The sequence below is a fragment of the Oryx dammah genome, unplaced genomic scaffold (genome assembly GCF_014754425.2).
Source record: "Oryx dammah isolate SB20612 unplaced genomic scaffold, SCBI_Odam_1.1 HiC_scaffold_2, whole genome shotgun sequence".
Taxonomy (NCBI): domain Eukaryota; kingdom Metazoa; phylum Chordata; class Mammalia; order Artiodactyla; family Bovidae; genus Oryx; species Oryx dammah.
This window is the reverse complement of record NW_024070186.1, coordinates 135,259,316-135,273,542: the sequence shown is the minus strand read 5'-3', so window position 1 is coordinate 135,273,542 and position 14,227 is coordinate 135,259,316. Positions and strand designations below refer to the sequence as shown.

The 14,227-nt window shown below is 39.8% G+C and overlaps 1 non-coding gene across 1 annotated transcript; it reads left to right on the top strand.

Annotated features, from left to right (window-relative positions):
* The first annotated feature begins 3,038 nt into the window (after positions 1-3,038).
* TRNAS-GGA lies at positions 3,039-3,110 on the top strand. Its single transcript has one exon. It is a non-coding gene; the product is annotated as a tRNA-Ser (tRNA).
* The last annotated feature ends 11,117 nt before the right edge of the window (positions 3,111-14,227 follow it).

The window sequence follows — 14,227 nt, the reverse complement described above, 5'->3', positions numbered from 1 at the left end:
TCAGTGATGCCATCCAACCATCTGATCCTCTGTCGTCCCCTTCTCCTGCCCTCAACTTTTCCCAGCATCAGGATTTTTCCAAATGAGTCAGCTCTCCGCATCAGGTGGCCAAAGTATTGGAGTTTCAACTTTAGCATCAGTCCTTCCAGTGAATATTCAGGACTGATCTCCTTTAGGATGGATTGGTTGGATTTCTTTGCAGTCCAAGGGACTCTCAAGAGTCTTCTCCAACACCACGGCTCAAAAGCATCAATTCTTCAGCACTCAGCTTTCTTTATAGTCCAATTCTCACATCCATACATGATCACTGGAAAAACCATGGCCTTGACTAGATGGACCTTTGTCGTCAAAGTAATGTCTCTGCTTTTTAATATGCTGTCTAGGTTGGTCATAACTTTCCTTCCAAGGAGTAAGCGTTCATGGCTGCAATCATCATCCACAGTGATTTTGGAGCCCACAAAAATAAAATCATCCACCGTTTCCACTGTTTCCCCATCTATTTGCCATGAAGTGATAGGACCAGATGTCATAATCTTAGTTTTCTGAATGTTGAGCTTTAAGCCAACTTTTTCACTCTCCTCTTTCACTTTCATCAAGAGGCTCTTTAGTTCTTCTACACTTTCTGCCATAAGGGTGGTGTCATCTGCATATCTGAGGTTATTGATATTTCTCCAGGCAATCTTGATTCCAGCTTGTGCTTCTTCCAGCCCAGCATTTCTCATGATGTACTCTGCATATAATTTCCACCATAGGAGGACGCAATAAGAAGTCAGCAGTCTGTAACCTAGGCGAGGGCTATCATCAAAATTCAACCATGCTGTCACTCTGATCTTGGAATTTCAGCCTCTGGGACTGTGAGCAAATAAAGCATTAGGTTGTTTATGGCACTCTGTCTATGGTGCTTTGTTTCAGCAGCCAGAACTAACATAGTGATGACTTCATAGCAGGAGTAACACAAAAATTGTGTTTCAAAATGGATATAAGTGCTCCCTAGGTAAATGAACAAGGCAGCACAAGCAAAGGCAGAAGCTTGAAGCACTGCATGCCTTTGGGGATCCCCAAGAGTGCTGGCTGACAGCACTGGGGCTGGGCAGGGCAAGAAGGGAGCAGTGGGAGTTGAAGCTGGAAATGCTGCTGCTGCTGCTGCTGCTAAGTTGCTTCTGTCATGTCTTACTCTGTGCGACCCCATAGATGGCAGCCTACCAAGTTCCTCCATCCCTGGGATTCTCCAGGCAAGAGTACTGGAGTGGGTTGCCATTCCCTTCTCCAGGGCTGGGAATGCTGGCCAAGGCCAGGTAGATTGCTGTGCTATGCAAAGAAGTTTGCGTTTAGATGGTACTGATGAACCTATTTGCAGGGCAGCAATGGGAACACAGATATAAACAGACTTGTGGACTACAGAGGGGCAAGAAGAGAGTAGGGCACATTGAGAGAACAGTCTGGAAACATATACATTACCATATGTAAACTTGATAGCAAGTGGGAATTTGTTGTGTGACATAGGGAACTCAACCCAGTGCTCTGTGACATCCTAGAGGGTGCAATTGGATGGGAGATGGGAGAGGGGTTCAGGAGGATAGTTCAGGAGGGAGGGGACAGATGTATACCTGTGGCTGATTAATGTTGATGTATGGCAGGAGCCAGCACAATATTGTAAAGCAACTATCTTCCAATTAAAAAAAAATTTTTTAAAACAAGACTTTATGTTGTTTGCCACTTGTTTTTGATATTTTTTAAACTGCTTTTTGTCCCTTCTCTATGTCTGCATGTCTATCCCTGCCCTGGAAACAGGTTCATCTATTTCATCTATAGATTTCACATATTTGTGTTACTATATGATGTTTGTTTCTATCTTTCTGACTTACTTCACTCTGTATGACAGACTCTAGGTCCATTCACATCTCTACAAATGACTCAATTTCATTCCTTTTTATGGCTGAGTGATATTCCAGTATATATTCCACTCATTCATTTGTCATTGGACATTTAAGTTGTTTCATGTCCTGGCTATTGCAATTAGGGTGGGACAAATTGAAAGATTAGGATTGACAAATATGCACTACTGGGGCTTCCCATGTGACTCAGTGGTAAAGAATCTACTTGACAATTCAAGAGACACAGGAGATGCATCTTTGATCCCTGGGTTGGGAAGATCCCCTGGAGGAGAAAATGGCAACCCACTTCAGTATGCTTGCCTGGAAAGTCTCATGGACAGAGGAGTCTGGAGGGCTACAATCCATAGTGTCATTAAGAATCCAATACGACTGAGGGACTGCATACACACACACACAAATATACACTACCACATGTAAAATAGATAGAAAGCTAATGGGAAGATGCTGTATAACACAGGGAGCTCAACTCTGTGCTCTGTGATGATCTATATGAGTGGAATAGAGGTGGGGTGGGAGGGAGGTCCAAGAGGAAGGGGATATATGCATACATATAACTGATTCACTTTACTGTATAGCAGAAATTAACACAACATTGTAAAGCAATTATACTCCAATAAAAAAATAAAAATAAAACTGCTTCTTGAATTGGACCTCCTTTCTTAGAAATATCATGTGGAAACCCAATATATAAATATATATATACATATAATATACATATAATATACTCCTCTTGATCTTGACCCAGACTTGTCTGTGAGTGTCCAGGAGTCTCCGGCGGAGGTGTGGGTCAGCAGTGGCCTGCTGCAGGATTGGGGGCACTGAGTGCAGCAGTGCATGCATGGGACCTTTTGAAGGAGGTCATTATCATCATTACCTCTACCATAGTTTGACTTCAGGTCAAAAAACAGGGAGGGAACATAGCCCTGCCCATCAACAGAAAATTGGATTACAGATTTACTGAGCATGGCCCCACCCATCAGACCCAGTTTCCTCCTGAGTCAGCCTCTCCCCTCAGGAAGGTTCCATAAGCCTCTTATTCTTTTCCATCAGAGGGCTGACAAAAATGAAGACCACAGTCACAGAAAACTAACCAATCTGATCACATGGACCAAAGCCTTGTTTAATCCAATGGAACTATGAACTTCCCTGGTGGCTCAGAGGTTAAAGTGTTTGCCTGGAATGCAGGAGACCCAGGTTCGATCCCTGGGTCGGGAAGATCCCCTGGCAACCCACTCCAGTACTCTTGCCTGGAGAATCCCATGGAGGGAGGAGCCTGGTAGGCTACAGTTCGTGGGGTCTCAGAGAGTCGGACACGACTGAGTGACTTCACTTTCTTTCACTTTCATGAGCCATGCTGGACCGGTCATGGTGGAGAGTTCTGACAAAATGTGGTCCACTGGAGAAGGGAATGGCAAACCACCTCAGTATTCTTGCCTTGAGACCCCCATGAACAGTACAACAAGACAAAAAATAGGACACTGAAAGATGAACTCGCAAGTCGGTAGGTGCCAAATATGCTGCTGGAGATCAGTGGAGAAATAACTCCAGAAAGAATGAAGAGATGGAGCCAACACAAAAAGAAACCGAGTTGTGGATGTGACTGTTAATGGAAGTAAAGCCCGATGCTGTAAAGAGCAATATTGTATAGGAACCTGGAACGTTAGGTCCATGAATCAAGGTGGAAGTGGTCAAACAGGAGATGGCAAGAGTGAACATTGACATTTGAGGAATCAGTGAACTGAGATGGAATGGAACGGGTGACTTTAACTCAGATGACCATTATATCTACTACTGTGGGCAGGAATCCCTTAGAAGAAATAGAGTTGCCATCATAGTTAACAAAAGAGTCCAAATACATACAATGGATGCAATCTCAAAAATGACAGAGTGATCTCTGTTCGTTTCCAAGGCAAAACATTCAATCTCACAGTAATCCAAGTCTATGCCACAACCAGTAATGCTGAAGAAGCTGAAGTTGAATGGTTCTATGAAGACCTACAAGACCTTCTAGAACTAACACCCAAAATAGATGCCCTTTTCATTATAGGGGACTGGAATGCAAAAGTAGGAAGTCAAGAGATGCCTGGAGTAACAGGCAAGTTTGACCTTGGAGTACAGAATAAAGTGGGGCAAAGGCTCATAGTTTTGCCAGTGGAATGCACTGCTGCTGCTGCTGCTGCTGCTAAGTCGCTTCAGTCGTGTCTGACTCTGCACAACCCCATAGACGGTAGCCCACCAGGCTCCCCCATCCCTGGAATTCTCCAGGCAAGAACACTGGACTGGGTTGCTATTTCCTTTTCCAATGCATGAAAGTGAAAAGTGAAAGTGAAGTTTCTCAGTCATGTCCAACTCTTCATGACCCCATGGTCTGCAGCACACCAGGCTCCTCCATCCATGGGATTTTCCAGGCAAGAGTGCTGAGGTGGGGTGCCATTGCCTTCTCCGATGGAATGCACTGGTCATAGCAAAATCCTCTTCCAACAACACGAGAGAAGACTCTACACATGGACATCACCAGATGGCCAACACCAAAATCAGACTGATTATATTCTTTGCAGCCAAAGATAGAGAAGCTCTATACAGTCAGCAAAAAAAGACTGGGAGCTGACTGTGGCTCAGATCATGAACTCTTTATTGCCAAATTCAGACTTAAATTGAAGAAAGTAGGGAAAATCGCTAGACCATTCAGGTATGACATAAATCAAATCCCTTACAGTTATACAGTAGAAGTGACAAATAGATTCAAAGGATTAGATCTGATAGACAGAGTGCCTGAAGAACTAGGGGCAGAGGTTCATGACATTGTACCGGAGACAGTGATCAAGACCATCCTCAAGAAAAAGAAATTTAAAAAGGCAAAATGGTTGTCTGAGGAGGGCTTACAAACAGCTGTGAAAAGAAAAGTGAAAGACAAAGGAGAAAAGGAAATATAAACCCATTTGAATGCAGAGTTCCAAAGAATAGCAAGGAGAGATAGAAAGACTTCCTTAGTGATCAACACAAAGAAATAGAGGAAAACAATAGAAATGGAATGATTAGAGATCTCTTCAAGAAAATTAGAGATACAAGGGAAAATTTCATGGAAAGATGGGAACAATAAAAGATATAAATTGTATGGACCTAACAGAAGCAGAAGATATTAAGAATAGGGGGCAAGAATACACAGAAGAACTTTTCAAAAAAATCTTCATGACCCAGATAACCAATATTGTGTGATCACTCACTTAAAGTCAGACATCCTGGAATGTGAAAGTGAGCCTTAGGAAGCATCACTACAAACAAAGCTAGTGGAGGTGATGGAATTCCAGTTGAGCTATTTCAAATCCTAAAAGATGATGCTGTGAAAGGGCTGCACTCAATATGCCAGCAAATTTGGAAAACTCAGCAGTGGCCACAAGACTGGAAAAGGTCAGTTTTCATTCCAATCCCAAAGAAAGGCAATGCCAAAGAATGCTCAAACTACCACACAATTGCACTCATCTCACATGCTAGTGAAGTAATGCTCAAAATTCTTGAAGCCAGACTTCAACAGTACATGAACTGTGAACTTCAATATGTTCAAGCTGTATTTAGAAAAGGCACAGGAACCAGAGATCAAATTACCAACATCTGTTGGATCATTGAAAAAGCAAAAGATTTCCAGAAAAACATCTATTTCTGCTTTATTGACTATGCCAAAGCATTTGACTGTGTGGATCACAATAAACTGCCGAAAATTCTTAAAGAGATGGGAATACCAGACCACCTGACCTGCCTCTTGAGAAATCTGTTTGCAGGTCAAGAAGCAACAGTTAGAACTGAACATGGAACAGACAGGTTCCGAATAGGGAAAGGAGTATATCAAGGGTATATATTGTCACCCTGTTTATTTAAATTATATGCCGAGCACTTCATGAGAAATGCTGGACTGGACGTAAAACAAGCTGGAATCAAGATTGCTGAGAGAAATATCAATAACCTCATATTTGCAGATGACATCACACTTATGGCAGAAAGTGAAGAACTAAAGAGCTTCTTGATGAAAGTGAAAGAGGAGAGTGAAAAAGTTGGCTTCAGACTCAACATTCAGAAAACTAAGATCATGGCATCCGGTCCCATCACTTCATGGCAAATACATGTGGAAACAATGGAAACAGTGAGAGACTTAATTTTGGAGGGCTCCAAAATCACTGCAGATGGTGACTGCAGCCATTAAATTAAAAGACGCTTACTCCTTGGAAGAAAAGTTATGACCAACCTAGACAGCATATTAAAAAGCAGAGACATTACTTTGCCAACAAAAGTCTGTCTAGTCAAAGCTATAGTTTTTCCAGTAGTCATGTATGGATATGAGAATTGGACCATAAAGAAAGTTGAGAGCCAAAGAACTGATGCTTTTGAACTGTGGTGTTGGAGAAGACTCTTGAGAGTCCCTTGGTCTGCAAGGAGATCCAACCAGTCCATCCTAAAGGAAATCAGTCCTGAATATTCATTGGAAGGACTGATGCTGAAGCTGAAACTCCAATACTTTGGCCACCTGATGTAAAGAACTGACTCATTTGAAAAAACCCTCATGCTTGGAAAGACCGAAGGTGGGAGAAGAAGGGGATGACAGGGGATGAGATGGTTGCATGGCATCACCTACTAGATGGAGATGAATTTTAGTACTCTCTGGGAGTTGATGATGGACAGGGAAGCCTGGCGTACTGCAGTCCGACGGGTTGCAAAGTGTCGGACACGACTGAGTGACTGAACGAACTGAACTGAGGCCTCTTGATTAAGTGTATGTGTGGTATCCAGAGTCACTGAAGTATACAAACACCTGTTTCAAATGCTTGTCACATAGATGCATCCTTCCAAAGAGCAAGCACCTTGTCTTGTGAAGATGCAGATGGCATGTCCACTCATTTCTTTGTCAGTAGGATAAGAATTTTATACTTATTTATATAAAAAGAATTAATTAGTACTACAACAGAGGAGAATGCAGCACTGGGGAGAAACTATTGTTATTTTCTTAACAAGAGACATCCTTGCCCCTGGCTAGGAATAGACCTGTTTTTGTTTGGCAGGGTCTGGAGAATGAGATTGGATGCTGTAGATAGTAAAACCAGCTAGAAAATGTATTACTCTTTTTTGAACACTCCAGTCTATGTTTTGCTTAGGTTATTTAAATTTTGAGTTCATGCTAGTAACAATAGAGCAGTTGGATACTATGAAGAAGAATGGAGGATAGAAGGAAAAGTAAAGGAAAGCTACATTGGGAAGAAAGCATTTGAGAAAGAGACACATGAAGAATCCTCATGTCTAATGAGGATTTTGCTTAAGTTTCTGCCACGTGGTGTGTTACGTAACATATTCTTCCCCTGTTTGCACCATCTCTATAAACCATCCATTTTGTTATTACTGCTTGGCTGAGTTTTGAGCTCTCTATGAGAGAAAAGTGCTGGAAATAGCTTCCAGGTGATTTAAGAGCCAAGGCTGAGGCTGCCTCAAGAAGTCTTTATGAGTGAATTTCATAAATGTGAAAGATTTACAATTTATCCTTAAATCTGTTTCTCCCATGTTAACATAGAAGGTACGTGTCACCTAAACTCACTGTTAAGATTGGAATGTGTGATTGTGATGTCAACTAGGGTTGTGCTGACATGTAATGCCCAACTTTCCCTGCTATCATACTTGATCTGTAAGTCATAGCTGCTTCCATCCCTTCCTCCTGCTTATCTACCTGTGGTACTAAATTAATACCAAGTTTGGACCACTGGGGGTTATTCTGAACATCAGTCTCCTACTTCCTCTTCAGTTCACTTCAGTTCAGTTGCCTCAGTCATGTCTGACTCTTTGAACCTCATGGACTGCAGCACGCTAGGCCTCCCTGTCCATCACCAGCTCCCAGAGTTTACTCAAACTCATGTCCATAGAGTTGATGATGTCATCCAACCATCTCATCCTCTGTTGTCCCCTTCTTCTCCTGCCCTCAATCTTTCCCAGCATCAGGGTCTTTGCAAATGAGTCAGTCCTTTGCATCAGGTGGCCAAAGTATTGAAGTTTCAGCTTCAGCATCAGTCCTTCCAGTGAATATTCAGGACTGATTTCCTTTAGGATGGACTGGTTGGATCTCCTTGCAGTCCAAGGGACTCCAAGAGTCTTCTCTAACACCACAGTTCAAAAGTATCAATTCCTTGGTGCTCAGCTTTCTTTATAGTCCAACTCTCATGTCCATATATGACCACTGGAAAAACCGTACCCTTGACTAGACAGACCTTTGTTGTCAAAGTAATGTCTCTGCTTTTTAATATGCTGTCTAGGTTCATCACAGTTTTTCTTCCAAGGAGTAAGCACCTTTTTTAAAAAAAAACTTTTATTTTTACTTTATTTTGCTTTACAATACTGTATTGGTTTTGCCATACATTGACATGAATCAGCCACGGGTGTACATGAGTTCCCAATCCTGAACCCCCCTCCCACCTCCCACCCCATATCATCTCTCTGGATCATCCCCGTGCACCAGCCCCAAGCATCCTGTATACTGTATCAAATATAGACTGGCGATTCGTTTCTTACATGATAGTATACATGTTTCAATGCCATTCTCCCAGATTACCCCGCCCTCTCCCTCTCCCTCAGAGTCCAAAAGTCCATTCTAAACATCTGTATCTCTTTTGCTGTCTTGCATACAGGGTTATTGTTACCATCTTTCTAAATTCCATATATATGTGTTAGTATACTGTATTGGTGTTTTTCTTTCTGGCTTACTTCACTCTGTATAATAGGTTCCAGTTTCATCCACCTCATTAGAACTGATTCAAATGTATTCTTTTTAATGGCTGAATAGTACTCCATTGTGTATATGTACCACAGCTTTCTTATCCATTCATCTGCTGATGGACATCTAGGTTGTTTCCATATCCTGGCTATTATAAATGGTGCTGCGATGAACATTGGGGTACACGTGTCTCTTTCAATTCTGGTTTCCTCGGTGTGTATGCCCAGCACTGGGATTGCTGGGTCATAAGGCGGGTCTATTTGCAAGTTTTTAAGGAATCTCCACACTGTTCTCCATAGTGGCTGTACTAATTTGCATTCCCACCAACAGTGTAAGAGGGTTCCCTTTTCTCCACACCGTCTCCAGCATTTATTGCTTGTAGACTTTTTGATCGCTGCCATTCTGACTGTTGTGAAATGGTACCTCACTGTGGTCTTGATTTGCATTTCTCTGATAATGAGTGATGTTGAGCATCTTTTCATGTGTTTGTTAGCCATCTGTATGTCTTCTTTGGAGAAGTGTCTATTTAGTTCTTTGGCCCATTTTTTGATTGGGTCGTTTATTTTTCTGGAATTGAGCTGCATAAGTTGCTTGCATATTTTTGAGATTAGTTGTTTGTCAGTTGCTTCATTTGCTATTATTTTCTCCCATTCTGAAGGCTGTCTTTTCACCTTGCTTATAGTTTCCTTTGTTGTGCAGAAGCTTTTAATTTTAATTAGATCCCATTTGTTTATTTTTGCTTTAATTTCCAGTATCCTGGGAGGTGGATCATAGAGGATCCTGCTGTGATTTATGTCGGAAAGTGTTTTGCCTATATTTTCCTCTAGGAGTTTTATAGTTTCTGGTCTTACGTTTAGATCTTTAATCCATTTTGAGTTTATTTTTGTGTGTGGTGTTAGAAAGTGATCTAGTTTCATTCTTTTACAAGTGATTGACCAGTTTTCCCAGCACCACTTGTTAAAGAGATTGTCTTTAATCCATTGTATATTCTTGCCTCCTTTGTTGAAGATAAGGTGTCCATAGGTGTGTGGATTTATCTCTGGGCTTTCTATTTTGTTCCATTGATCTATATTTCTGTCTTTGTGCCAGTACCATACTGTCTTGATGACTGTGGCTTTGTAGCAGAGCCTGAAGTCAGGCAGGTTGATTCCTCCAGTTCCATTCTTCTTTCTCAAGATTACTTTGGCTATTCGAGGTTTTTTGTATTTCCATACAAATTGTGAAATTATTTGTTCTAGCTCTGTGAAAAATACCGCTGGTAACTTGATAGGGATTGCATTGAATCTGTAGATTGCTTTGGGTAGTAGACGCATTTTCACTATATTGATTCTTCCAATCCATGAACATGGTATATTTCTCCATCTATTAGTGTCCTGTTTGATTTCTTTCATCAGTGTTTTATAATTTTCTATATATAGGTCTTTAGTTTCTTTAGGTAGATATATTCCTAAGTATTTTATTCTTTTCACTGCAATGGTGAATGGAATTGTTTTCTTAATTTCTTTTTCTACTTTCTCATTATTAGTGTATAGGAATGCAAGGGATTTCTGTGTGTTGATTTTATATCCTGAAACTTTACTATATTCATTGATTAGCTCTAGTAATTTTCTGGTGGAGTCTTTAGGGTTTTCTATGGAGAGGATCATGTCATCTGCAAACAGTGAGAGTTTTACTTCTTCTTTTCCAATTTGGATTCTTTTTATTTCTTTTTCTGCTCTGATTGCTGTGGCCAAAACTTCCAGAACTATGTTGAATAGTAGCAGTGAAAGTGGGCACTCTTGTCTTGTTCCTGACTTTAGGGGAAATGCTTTCAATTTTTCACCATTGAGGATAATGTTTGCTGTGGGTTTGTCATATATAGCTTTTATTATGTTGAGGTATGTTCCTTCTATTCCTGCTTTCAGGAGAGTTTTAATCATAAATGGATGTTGAATTTTGTCAAAGGCCTTCTCTGCATCTACTGAGATAATCATATGGCTTTTATTTTTTAATTTGTTAATGTGGTGAATTACATTGATTGATTTGTGGATACTGAAGAATCCTTGTATCCCTGGGATAAAGCCCACTTGGTCATGGTGTATGATCTTTTTAATGTGTTGTTGGATTCTGATTGCTAGGATTTTGTTAAGGATTTTTGCATATATGTTCATCAGTGATATTGGCCTGTAGTTTTCTTTTTTTGTGGCATCTTTGTCAGGTTTTGGTATTAGGGTGATGGTGGCCTTGCAGAATGAGTTTGGAAGTTTACCTTCCTCTGTAATTTTCTGGAAGAGTTTGAGTAGGATAGGTGTTAGGTCTTCTCTAAGTTTTTGGTAGAATTCAGCTGTGAAACCATCTGGACCTGGGCTTTTGTTTGCTGGACGATTTATGATGACAGTTTCAATTTCCGTGCTTGTGATGGATTTGTTAAGATTTTCTATTTCTTCCTGGTTCAGTTTTGGAAAGTTGTACTTTTCTAAGAATTTGTCCATTTCTTCCACATTGTCCATTTTAGTGGCATATAATTGCTGATAGTAGTCTCTTATGATCCTTTGTATTTCTGTGTTGTCTGTTGTGATCTCTCCATTTTCATTTCTAATTTTATTGATTTGATTTTTCTCCCTTTCTTTCTTGATGAGTCTGGCTAATGGTTTGTCAATTTTATTTATCCTTTCAAAGAACCAGCTTTTGGCTTTGTTGATTTTTGCTATGGTCTCTTTTGTTTCTTTTGCATTTATTTCTGCCCTAATTTTTAAGATTTCTTTCCTTCTACTAACTCTGAGGTTCTCCATTTCATTCTTTTCTAGTTGCTTTAGGTGTAGAGTTAGGTTATTTATTTGACTTTTTTCTTGTTTCTTGAGGTATGCCTGTATTGCTATGAACTTTCCTCTTAGCACTGCTTTTATAGTGTCCCACAGGTTTTGGGGTGTTGAGTTTTAATTTTCATTCATTTCTATGCATATTTTGATTTCATTTTTGATTTCTTCTGTGATTTGTTGGTTATTCAGAAGCGTGTTGTTCAGCCTCCATATGTTGGAATTTTTTATAGTTTTTCTCCTGTAATTGAGATCTAATCTTAATGCATTATGGTCAGAGAAGATGCTTGGAATGATTTCAATTTTTTTAAATTTATCAAGGTTAGATTTATGGCCCAGGATGTGATCTCTCCTGGAGAAGGTTCCATGAGCACTTGAGAAAAAGGTGAAATTCATTGTTTTGGGGTGAAATGTCCTATAGATATCACTTAGGTCTAACTGCTCAATTGTATCATTTAAAGTTTGTGTTTCCTTGTTAATTTTCTGTTTAGTTGATCTGTCCATAGGTGTGAGTGGAGTATCAAAGTCTCTCACTATTATTGTGTTATTGTTAATCTCCCCTTTCATACTTGTTAGCATTTGTCTTACATATTGCAGTGCTCCTATGTTGGATGCATATATATTTATAATTGTTATATCTTCTTCTTGGATTGATCCTTTAATCATTATGTAGTGGCCTTCTTTGTCTCTTTTCACAGCCTCTGTTTTAAAGTCTATTTTATCAGATATGAGTATTGCCACTCCTGCTTTCTTTTGGTCTCTATTTGCGTGGAATATCTTTTCCCAGCCCTTCACTTTCAGTCTGTATGTGTCCCTTGTTTTGAGGTGGGTCTCTTGTAAGCAGCATATAGAGGGGTCTTGTTTTTGTATCCATTCAGCCAGTCTTTGCCTTTTGGTTGGGGCATTCAACCCATTTACGTTTAAGGTAATTATTGATAAGTATGATCCCGTTGCCATTTACTTTATTGTTTTGGGTTTGGATTTATATGCCCTTTTTGTGTTTCCTGTCTAGAGAATATCCTTTAGCATTTGTTGGAGAGCTGGTTTGGTGGTGCTGAATTCTCTCAGCTTTTGCTTGTCTGTAAAGGTAAGCGTCTTTTAATTTCATTTCAGGAGCTATAAAATTCTCCTACATCAAGAAATGATTAGAATAGTACTGTTAACATAACCATTTTATACTTCTCCTGACCAGAAAAGTTAGCTTCTTAATTTCCTGTCTTAAATATACTGAGAGTATCAGATACCAGATTCAAGACAAGTGATGAGGTAGTCATAGAAATATGAGTGTTCAGGAAGGCTCAGCTCACTCCTGGGAACTCACCTTCAGAGAGTTCTGAGGTCCTCTTGTTATCATTCTTTTGGTAAAATGTAAAGGAGCAAGATTTGCAGGGGTTTTTTGCTGTTGTTTTTTACAAGCCCATAAAAAAAATAGTCAGACCATATGTCTAAAAAAGAAAATGAAAGTGTATTATTGATATGTGTGCCACTTGGGAAGCCTGATAGCTAAGAATCCAAATCCAAAGCAATGTTGAAAGAAAACACACATCACTCAGAAATCCTGTATAAAGTCAAATTCTGAATGAGCAGGTCTGGGAAGAGTGCAGAGGGTCTGCATTTTAAATAATATCACCAGTGATATGATTCTGCTACTAATACCTATGTATCACACTTTGAGAGCTTCCCAGGTGGTGGTAGTGGCAAAGAACCCACCTGCCAATGCAGGAGATGATGCAGATTTGATCCCTGGGTCAGGAAGACCTGCTAGGGGAGGGTATGGCAACCCACTCTAGTATTCTTGCCTGGAGACTCTCATGGGCAGAGGAGTCTGGCAAGCTCTAGTCTTGCCAGGGGTGGCAAAGAGTTGGGCACGACTGAAAGGACTTAACCCACATGCACACATCCCACTTTGAGTAGCAAAACTCTAGAGTCAAATTACATGAGTTCAAGTCCCGATTCTTGACTTCACCAAGCTGAATAACCTTGATAATTTATCATCTATATGACTTAATTTCCTCCTTTGTAAAGTGGGAATAATGATATTACTTACATATATGAGTTGTTGTGAAAGTTAAAAGACTTTATGTGTAGTAGCACTGAGAAGACTATCTGGCCTTTGGTAGTTGCTCAATAAATTAAATTCTTGGTGAATCAATTACTTAGCAGTAGGATAAAAGTAGGGGAAGAGCCCGTGCTTTTGAACCCAAATCTGTCTTCTTTTTAATTTGGCCAGGCTGTACAATTTGTGGAAGTTTTTGTTCCTCCACCAGGGATTGAACCCAGGCCCTTGGCAGTGAGAACACAGAGTCCTAACCACTGGACCAACAGGGAGTTCCCCCAATTCTTTTTTTTTTTTTTCCTATAAAATAGTGATAGTAAAAATCACATTAAAAAGTTTTTATTGAAGTATAATTGATTTACAAGATTATATTAGTTTCAGGTATATAGTATAGTGATTCTGTGTTTTTCCAGATTATACTCTATTAAAAGTTATTACAAGATAATGGCTATAATTCCCTGTGCTACATACACGTACTTGTTACTTATCTATTTTATACATAGTGACTTGTACTGCTTAATCTAATATCCCTAATTTACCCTTCTCTCCTTTGATAACCACTAGTCTGTTTTCTCTATCTGTAAATCTGTTTATATGTGTCACAATTGAGTCCAATATGTATATTACATTTCTTTTTGCATTTATCCATTAATAGGTATTTGGGTTGCTTCCATATCTTGGCTATTGTAAATAATGCTACTAGGAACATTAGATGCATGTATCTTTCATATTAGTGTTT